Source organism: Balaenoptera acutorostrata, chromosome 2 (assembly GCF_949987535.1).
Source record: "Balaenoptera acutorostrata chromosome 2, mBalAcu1.1, whole genome shotgun sequence".
Taxonomy (NCBI): Eukaryota; Metazoa; Chordata; class Mammalia; order Artiodactyla; family Balaenopteridae; genus Balaenoptera; species Balaenoptera acutorostrata.
Genome location: NC_080065.1, coordinates 5553202 through 5563228, shown reverse-complemented (window position 1 = coordinate 5563228; position 10027 = coordinate 5553202). Strand labels below are relative to the sequence as shown.

The window sequence follows — 10027 nt, the reverse complement described above, 5'->3', positions numbered from 1 at the left end:
GTGTGGGCCCTATTGCCTCCACGTGGGAGGATGGAGGTTTTGTTTTTTTGCTTTTTTGGAAAAAAGGCATTCCTTTGAGAATGTTCTCCATTTGTTACTGGGATATCCCCGCGGGTCTATCACATCTGCCTTGTGTCCTCGGGAGACCCCACGTAAAGGAGCAGAGCCGGGTGCCCTGGGGAGGCGATGGGGGCGCACAGGTGAGCAGTGCCCGACACCCCCCCACCCCAGGAGACATGCATTTAGCCCGTCATGTGCTTGGCAGGGCTGCTCAGAGTCAGGGGTCCCAGGGCATCTGTGTCCCCACCGAGTGCCTTTCCCCCAACGTCCGGAAGCCTCCTGGATGATAGGGTCGCGGGCCGGGTTACAGAGGGAGCATGTAGACTGCAGGTGCCCTTGACCTTCAGCCTGGAGGCCCTGAAAGGCCTAATGACATTTTGAGAATTTATTTATTCAACAAATACTGATTAAGGACCTGCTGCAGGTAAGGCATTCTTATCCTGGACACACAGTGGGCGAAATAGGAGAAAAGCCTCCTCTCACTGGAATGGACACAGGTGTGTGGGGCGGATAATCAATAACTAAATAAACTATGCCTCCATGTGTCTGAGGCAGATCAACGCGGGGCCATGACTTAGGGATGGGGACCGGGGTGCTGCCACATTTGACTAGGACTGTGAGAAGGCCTGGCTGCAAGAGACCAGAAGATGGGGAGGGAGAGAGAGCAGGAACGTTCCAGATGGGGGGAAGAGCAGGGTCAGGGCCCCAGGCAGGCCAGCGTGTTTGAAGCCAGTGGGGTGAGTGAGGTGGCTGAGAACAGCCAGGTAGGGAGGGTGGGCGAGGCCGGGACCTGCGGGCACACCAGGACCATGGGTCTTCTCTGGGTGCCCCAGGGGGCATTGAGGGTTTGGGGGGAAGGGCAGATCTGAGGTCCATCTGCAGTGGATTCAGGCTTGAGAATGGACAACAAGGACAAAGACAGAGCCAGCCGGGGAGAGAGAGCCGCAGTCCAGGGGGTGGGTAGGGCTGGGTGGGAGCAGAGGAGAGGGCGAGGAGTCCAGTGGCCCTGTTGGGATGGCTCCAAGGCTCTGGATAGGTGTTTGCCGTGAGGGGCCCTCAGAGTAGCTCCACTCTGAGCAACTTCACCATGAACATTTAGGGCTTGACTCCTGGGAAATGATGTCCTTCCAGGACACCACATCTCTTGCTTCCAGTTGCTTCCTGTAAGACAGATCAAAGTGATAGCTTTAAAAAATGGATTTATCATACAGTAGAAAACACGTTAGCCTTTATAAGTGAAAACAGATAAAGGATGTCAAAAATGCTGGAATCTTAGAATGTGTTCTGTGTTCAGACAGGCTATGTGAAAGCATCATTTGAATATTTTAAAGCCTTCTTTTTCTTTTTGTTAAAAACATACTGTCTTCAAGAACGCAGACCCCATGAATCACCTTTTTTAAAAGGGCAGCAATTTAAAGTTCCCATGCAGCCTACGTCATGAACAAGCTGCTATTGAAACATCCTGTGCTCTGGATAAAGTTCTAAGACCTTGGCGATTGTCTTTAGCATGAGAATCATACACAAATCCCACACGTGAACTGTTTAGACTTCCATTTTTAATTATTCATGAAATGTGCAGAAACATGGTCCAATGCACATTTGAGCAAAATTCGCTAATGCCCGTGAACAAATCATAATCACCTCACCAGGGGGTCGGGGTGCAAGCTCCCCTTGAATCTGTGCCTTATTAGAACCTGATGCTGCCACACTGACAGCCAGCCCATGGTGACGGGTCCCCAGCTCCCAGACTTGGGGGCCTTGGCTGTGACGTCTCTACTCTCTCGACCCAAAGGGAGCCGCATTCAGCAGGTTTCTCAGATTCAAGGTTGATGTATCTGTGCTGAAGATACAGCCCGGCAGAGGGGCATGTTTCAGCTTTGGTACCTGGAGGAAACTTAGCTTCTGGTGTGACATCATACGTGACCTGGCTTCCCTGTGGGTCCATCTGTGCAGAAGCAGGGGTAACCACCAGGAGACTCCAACTCTTATGGGATGGAATGAAGTGAGCTTACTAACACTGATGGTCTGAAATTAAAAGGCAAAATATCAGGAAGCCAAGATGGACACAAACATGAACAGGTAACCCACATAAGAGGAAAATGTTCAAACTTATTAACTAGCAAAGAGATGTGAGTTACAATGGCGCACATCCAATTGCCTTTGGAAGATATTTATTATCACTAATTATTGTCAGGCATTCTTCCAGACTCTGAGGATACAGAGATCTATGAGATAAGTGTCTGTTCTCCAGGGATACTACTCCAGTGGAGAGGGATGGACAAACAAACACACAAGACCCCAGGGAATGATGAGTGATGGAGATAAAGCAGAGTGAGGTGTCAGGAGGGGTGGTCTTGGGTAGCAGGCTAGAGTTTAGCAGGGACAAGACCAAAATCAGCTAAGGGAGTGTCTAGGCAGAGGGAGTGCAGGTGGTCTTGGCAGGATCTTCTGCAAATTCAAGGACAGGGAGAGGTGGTATTGTGGTAGCAGAGTGAGGTGGGGATGATAAGGTGGGGGGGAGTAACAGGTGATAAGGCCAGAGAGGAAACGGGGCCAGGTCTCCAAACTCAGGGAGATGGGAAGTCCTGTCAATGGGATTCCACGTTGTAGTTGCAATATGGATATATTTTAAAGTAGAAATGACAGATTTTTTTCTTGAGTTACACACTGAGTGAAAAAAAGAGAGAGAGAGAGAGAGAAAGGATCTAATTATGACTCTAAGACCTTAGTTAAAGCAAATTGAAGAATGTAGTTATAATTTACCAGGATGGGGAAAACTATGGGAGAAGAATGTTTGGGGATAAAGATTGAGTTCCTTTTAAGACATGAAGACTGAGATGCTCCTTGAACATCTAAGTGGAATTATTGAGAATGTAGCTGGACTTACAGGACTGTAGTTCAGGAGAGAGGTCTGGATTGGAGGGATAATTTGTGAATCATCCGTGTATAGGTGGAATTTTTAAATGACAGATGAGTGTTATCCTCTAAGTAGCACAAGTAAAAGAAACACTCAGTGAGGTAGAAGAACTAGGAGTATCTTTTCAAGAGACAGTGAAGGAGATTTTTTTTTTGAAAGAGCAGTTGATCACGTGTCAACTATTATTAGCAGCTCAGATAAGCTGAGACCAGAGAATTGCCCACTGGTTTATGTTCTGGGCTGAATTGTGTTCCCCCAAAATTGATATGTTGAAGTCAAACCACTGGTACCTCGGAATATGACTGTATTTGGAGATAGGGCATTTAGAAAGGTAATTAAGGTAAAGTGAGGTCACATAGGTGGGGCCCTAATCCAATATGACTGGTGTCCTTATAAGAATAGGAGATTAGGACACAGACACAGGGAGAAGACGACCATCTACATGCCAAGGGGAGAGGCCTCAGAAGAAACCAGTCCTGCTGACATCTTGGACTTCCAGCCTCCAGAACTGTGAGAAAATAAATTACTGTTGTTTAGACCACCAAGTCTGTGGCACTTTATCACAGCAGCTCTGACAAAGGAATACTCACTTGTCATATGTGGTGACTCGGCACAATGTTTGTGGCAGACTTTGCTGGTTAGCAGACCAATATTGATTCCTCCTTTCTCTACAGAACGCATCACATTTGGGTGACCATGTACCTGACTCTGAAGGATGGTCCATGATGGTCCTTTCCTCTTTGCCAGTGATTTAGTCCAGGGACCAAGTTCTGTTAAGAGATGTAAGAGGACATATGCTAGGGCTTCTGGAAAAGGGCCTCCTCCTCGACAATAGAGAGATGCATGAGTAGATGGTCCTGATGCTGCCCCCTCCCTGCTTCCTCCTCTGGGTTCTGACAGCCAAGGACTGAAACTAGAAATTAACAACTAAAAGTGCCTCCATCCCGACGCATTCAGAATCAAACAACCCACATCCAATTCACAAGTTAAAGAAATCACAATGGAGTTATGACCATACATGTAAAAATATAAATATTGTAAAAGGAGAGCAAATCAAATTTAACAGAAAAGGGCAGAAAAAAAAATCAACACTCTTTAGAGGAAGAGAACATAATTCAGAATCCCTACAATAAATCATACACTAACTCCAGCACATGTTAAAAAATATATATATATATAATCAAAAAGCAAGAAAAAATGACAAAGAATCAAGAGAGAAAATATTCAATAGAAGCAAATAAGGGATAAATCAAATATTGTCATTAGTGGGTAAAGACTCCAAAATAAGTATGACTAATATGTACAAATGGACAAACAACACTGAGCAAAATATAATCAAAAAGCATTCTAGAAATACAAACTGCAAACTATAATTTTTTTTAAAAAAAGTATATTGAGTTAGTTTTAAAATTAAAGCAGAAGATAGAATTTATAAACTTGAAAATAATTCAGAATATAGTATTTGGGCTGGATTTTAAAGATAAGAAAGAATGAAAACAGCAGCACAGAGCATGAGAGAAATATGAGTGAAGATATGAATGAGAGAATGAAACAGAAGCAATATTGAAAAGTAATTACCCAGAACTTTCCAAATGATAAGACATCAACTCACAAACAACTCATCAGCTTACAACTCAGCAAATTCAAAGCACAATGCAGAGAAAACTGCAATTAATCACATCATTGTCTGATTGTTTAAAACCAAAGATAAAGGGGAATATTAAAAGCACTGAGGGTGGGGTGGGCATCCATTAACTTCAGGGGAAGAGGAGGGATGACCACCTGAAGCTCTGAAATTCTATCCTCAGTGAAAATATTGCTCCAAAATTACAAGAAAATAAAGATGTTTTTAGACAAAAGCTGAGAGCATTTGTTTCCATCAGATTTCACACTACTGAAAATATGAAAGGGCTTTCTTCAGGAGCAAAGACAAGGATTCCAGAAAAAAAACAGAGAACTGGGGAAAAAGAAAGGTCATTGAAAAAGAAAAATGTATCAATAATTGTATAATATATTGTCTGTTTAAAACAGAAATAATAACAATGAGGGACTTATAACATGTATAGAAATAAAACATATGACAATAAGTGAAAGAAGAATTGGTGTAAAATCAAGTTAAATTGCTCTTAGAGGTTTCATTATTTGGGATGTAGAAAAGTGCCAACTTAAAGGAGTTAGTGATAGGTAAGGATCCATTTTTAAAAATTTTTGAGATGACTACCAAGTGATAATAAACATAAAATTAAAAAATCTACTGGAGCAGATAAAGTGAAATAATATATTGAATTAATTAAAAAGAAGAAGTTTAGTGGTGTATATAAAAGTAATATGTAATTAACAACTAGCATTTATATTTGGTGGTTTGGCATGTGAAAATCTATCAACCTAGTTCACCCAGATTAATATATTAAAAGAGAAAAAATAAAATATGTTATCTCATTAGAGAGAGAAAAAAATATAAAATTCAACACTCATTCAAGAAAAATTCTTGGAGGACTAGGAAGACATCTTTATTGCAATACAACTATCCACTAAAGGCTGTATACTCCTTAGCAACGGGAGATTAGAAGCATTTTTATTAAATCAGGAAGAAATCAAGGTTGCCTCTCATCACTCTCTTCTATTTAACATTTTTTTACAATCCCCAATTCAAAGACATTATATGTTTAAAAAAGAAATATGATGAATAGGCATTGGTAAGGATGAGACACTATTTTCCTTGTTTCTAGAAGACATGATTATCTATACTGAAAATTCCAGAAAATTAACTAACTCTTGCTCACTATAAACTATTCATCAGGATTTCAGGATAGAAAACAATATAATACCAATAACAAGAAAAACAGCCGTATTCCCTTCCTCCAAACTCACCATACACACGAAGGTAAAGATACAACTTGTACAACAGCAACAAAAATTCTAGGAATAAATCTATGAAAATAGGACTAGGAAATTTATGGAAGAATTATAAAAAAAAATATTGAAGTCTTTTAAATATAACTACTTAGAAGTACCCTCACCTCAAGTGTGTGAGTTCTGTATGAAGAACGTTGGAAGCTTTACTGGCAGGAAACATCATGACAGATGAGGAGGGGTCTTTGCTGTTTCTGATCTGGGGAGGGAGGGACTGGGTGTGTGACGTGTCCTCACACTGCCTGCACCATGCGTCAGCTCCGCCTCTGTTCATTGTGAAACCCAGGCAAGTTGCCCAACCTCTTCTGCCTCAGCTTTCTCTTCTAGAAAATGCTGACGACAGCACTGATGCGAGTCAAAGTACAAGGATACATAAAGCACACTTGCTTTGTTTCTCACCATGCAGAAGAGCCCCAGAAATGTGAGCTGCCCTCTCCCACACTTGCCCAGACATAAGGTTGGTCCCCAGCCCAGGTTTTCACCAAGATACAAAATGTTCTAAACTTCAGCTGGAACATAACAACAAGAGTTGACAACAAAATGTTTAAAAATGAGGATGCAACTAGAGATCATCATACTAAGTGAAGTGAGTCAGAAGGAGAAAGACAAATACCATGTGATATCACTTATATGTGGAATCTAAAATATTACACAAATGAACTTATCTACGAAAGAGAAACAGACTCAAAGACATAGAGAACAGACTTCTGGTTGCCAAGGGGGAGGGGGAAGGGATGGATTGGAAGTTTGGGGTTAACAAAGGCAAACTATTATATAGCAGATTGATCAACAACAAGGACCTACTGCATAGTGCAGGGAACTATATTCAGTATCCTATGGTAAACCATAATGGAAAAGAATTTTTAAAAAAGAATGTAAAAAAAAAATGAGAGTGACGAAGGGGGTCTAGTCACTCTCAATATGAGATGACGTTGTCCACTGACCAGTACTCGCCCCCAAGCTGACGGTCGGGAGAACAGAACAGGCTCCTTGAAGCTGACCCTACTCTGGTTCAGTACTTGTTCTGTGGCCATAAATGCAACTAACAGAGTAAGGAGGGACACATTATTCAGAAAATAAATTCCCAAAATAAGTATTTGAATAAAATGACAGAAACTCAAATTATATCCTTTGAAAAATATTCTCCAAGTGGATTAAGAAATTACTGTACAGAATAAACTTTTTTTCTTTATCTGATCTGAGGAATGAGTCATTTCAAGCACATTTAGCGATGGAAAATCTCCATTGCAATGGAAGGTTATGATATTAAAAATATCCTAAATGGAGAAAAAAAATTCTTTTTACAAATCCATTTTTTTCAAGTGAATTTGTAATCCATGTGTCAGATTATTATTCTTAAAGCATAATTTCTACTAAAAAATCAATGGAAAAGAAAAAGACAAGCATGAAAATTTAAGGTTAGAAACAAAAATACTCCAGGTTAGGAAATGATTTTCCAACATTATTGCATCCAGATAAAATGCAAGTTAAAGCTTTGCCTGGTCTGCCGGGATTCAGCAGGCAATGCTGAGTTCTGTCCATGACGCCCCGGGCCACCCCTGTCTGAGTTTCAGCAGGATTTTCAATCTGGTACACATTTTCCATACAGCAGTTTGACAATGTGTAGTAAGAGCTTTTGCACGTCCACAATTTCAGCCCTGCAATTCCACTGGAGGAATGTCTCCTAAGAAAAGACTCAGGGATGCAGTCAGCAGTCTCCGCTGAGATCATGGTCTCAGCCTTGTTTGTAGGAGTGAAAAATGCACCTATGCAAATGTCCGGGACTGAGAAATGTAAACATGGGAGAGTGTATTAGGGAAAAGTAGGTACCCATAACAGCTGCAATTTTCATGTGCTAGAGAGACATCTATGCATTACAAATATTACGAAGAAGTGTTCCAAACATGAATCATGTTTACTTCTGAGAGAGATTCTTCCACTTTACAAGATAATATAATAATTTTATAATTGAATAAACATCATTACAGTAGCTTAAATTAACTTTAAAAATACACACTGTGATCATTTAAAACCATACCTGTGGGGAGGGAAGGAGAGAGACAGGCACCCAGTAGATGAAATTGAACAAGCATGGTCCCCCCAGGAAGTCCTCCCAGTAAGGGCACCCCTCCCCCCAGAAAGCCCCAGAAGGCAGATGTCCAGTCGTCTCCCAGAACGGCCCCGCCTCCTCCGTGAGCCTCTTCTTAGGGTCTCCACCATAAACTCAGGAGAAAGACAGGACTGCAGTCTTCCTTTGTTGCCTCTACAGAGGCTGCAGCTTTGGGGCAGGGAACATCAGTTAAAGATCAGGGGCTTAGCAAGAGGCTGGGGGTTGCCCTGCAGTTGGCTGACCTTGCCTGCTGCACCAAAGCCCCATGTCTATCTTTATTGATTAGCTTCTATTAATAACCCTGCAGGATTGGCAGGCATGTCGCAGGGCTGGCTGAGAGGCTGTGGCCAGAGGTGTTAGGGAAACAGTCAGCATCCCTGACTGAGGCCCTGAGTCATTACTAAAGAGTCCGTGGTGTGTTTTGTAACTTGGGGGACTGGGCCACGGCTCACTTCAGCTGGGTAATTATTGAACTGACCCTTGCAATATTCAGAGAACTATCACTTCCTTTCTAAGATCTGACCTTTGCCTGGCTCTCCTCGGAGCAGTTTCCCAACCCTGGGGAGGTCTTGTTGTGGAGTCTGTGTCCCAGGAGCCCCCTGCACACCAGAGGCAGGAAGGATGAGGCTGTGAATTAGAGAGTCGAATTAGGCTCCAGTCTTCTGCCTTCAGGTGAGCAGGACCTGCAGCCACCATGGTCCTGGGAGCGCGTGAAAGCTCCGTGAGACAGCAAAATAAAGAAATATGCAGTGGCTAAATCAGGGCACTGCACTCAGCTAACCTAAGGGAATTGTCCGATATTCTGCAATGCAATGAAATGTGATTTTGGTAAATCTCTCTATTTGAAACAACAATACACAAATGAAGCAGTAAAAATTCCAGGGACATCATGAGGTAGTCACATAGATGTATGGAAACAGAAAGGCATAGTAAACACATTTGCTCTGTAGAGATGCAAAGGGAGGGAGAGAGATAGAGAAACAGCCTTAAATGAAGGGACTTGAGGCCTCAAAGTGAGAGGGATGAATAGCTGTCTGTTTATGCCTCAAATAACAAAGCATTAAAAATGTTGATTTGCCTTTTTATCTCAATTTTTTGTTGTTGTTGTTTTTCTTTTACTCTTTGTTCATAATAACTATTTCACAATGAGCTACTGTCAAGACAGAAAACTCAGAAGGTCAAGATCTGAGCAGGTTATCTGAGTTCTAAAACTGCATAAAGGTAACCTGGGAACTTGTTAAAATGCAGGTTCTGAGGCCCTGGACCAGACTTACTAACTCAGAATCTGGATGTGGGATGTGAGAATCAGGATTTTTATCACGGTTCCTGGATGAGAAATACTAAGAACAGATCATATCACACAGGCAGATTTGGTTATGGTAAATGATAGTAATGTTACATTTTGCAAAATTTATGTAACCATTTACCTAATTTATTTAAAGACTATTTGAAAAAATTGGATAATTAAGTAATACTGAAGTAAGCATCATGCCTCTCTGGGCTATTGGAAGGAAGCACTAGCCTTGTATACGTAGGTGATGTACCTAGAATGGTGTCTGGTACCAAGTAAATGCTCAATAAATTAGCTTTAAGAGGAAAGCTCTGATGTAATAGCAAGAAAATAAACACTGGAATCAGACTTGTGTGCTTTACAATACTTGTACAGGATAGTCAATCATTTTGCAATTCCATTATTATTATTATCACAGTTATTGTTATACTTCTTTTCCATTCCCACTGCTGCTACACAATTTAAGGTCTTACCATCTCTCACATGGTCTCTTGTTTTGACCTTACTTGCTCTCACCTACCTCCTGTTCCTCTCTAGGCTCTGGAGTTCTACACATGATAAAATAAGGGGTTTGTGCAAAATGCTAAGGTAACCTAAACTGTCCCTATGGCATTTGTCATAATTCTCACTTGTGGTAACATTTCATCTTTGTGCACAGGATGAAGATGAATCATTGCAATAAAAAATATGGATTTATTTACCTTTTCAAATATTCACATACCAGACCTTCAGCTTC

The 10027-nt window shown here is 41.5% G+C and overlaps 1 long non-coding RNA gene across 2 annotated transcripts; it reads right to left on the bottom strand.

Moving 5' to 3' along the window:
• Window positions 1-424: 424 nt before the first annotated feature.
• On the bottom strand, window positions 425-6087 carry LOC103000057 (uncharacterized). Of its 2 annotated transcripts, none has more exons than XR_451893.2 (4): window positions 5998-6087; window positions 3568-3747; window positions 1945-2085; window positions 425-1221 (listed from the first exon to the last, which is right to left on the bottom strand). It is a non-coding gene; the product is annotated as an uncharacterized LOC103000057 (long non-coding RNA). The 2 variants fall into 2 exon arrangements; XR_451894.2 differs by having other exon boundaries at window positions 1985-2085.
• Between the last annotated feature and the right edge of the window lie 3940 nt (window positions 6088-10027).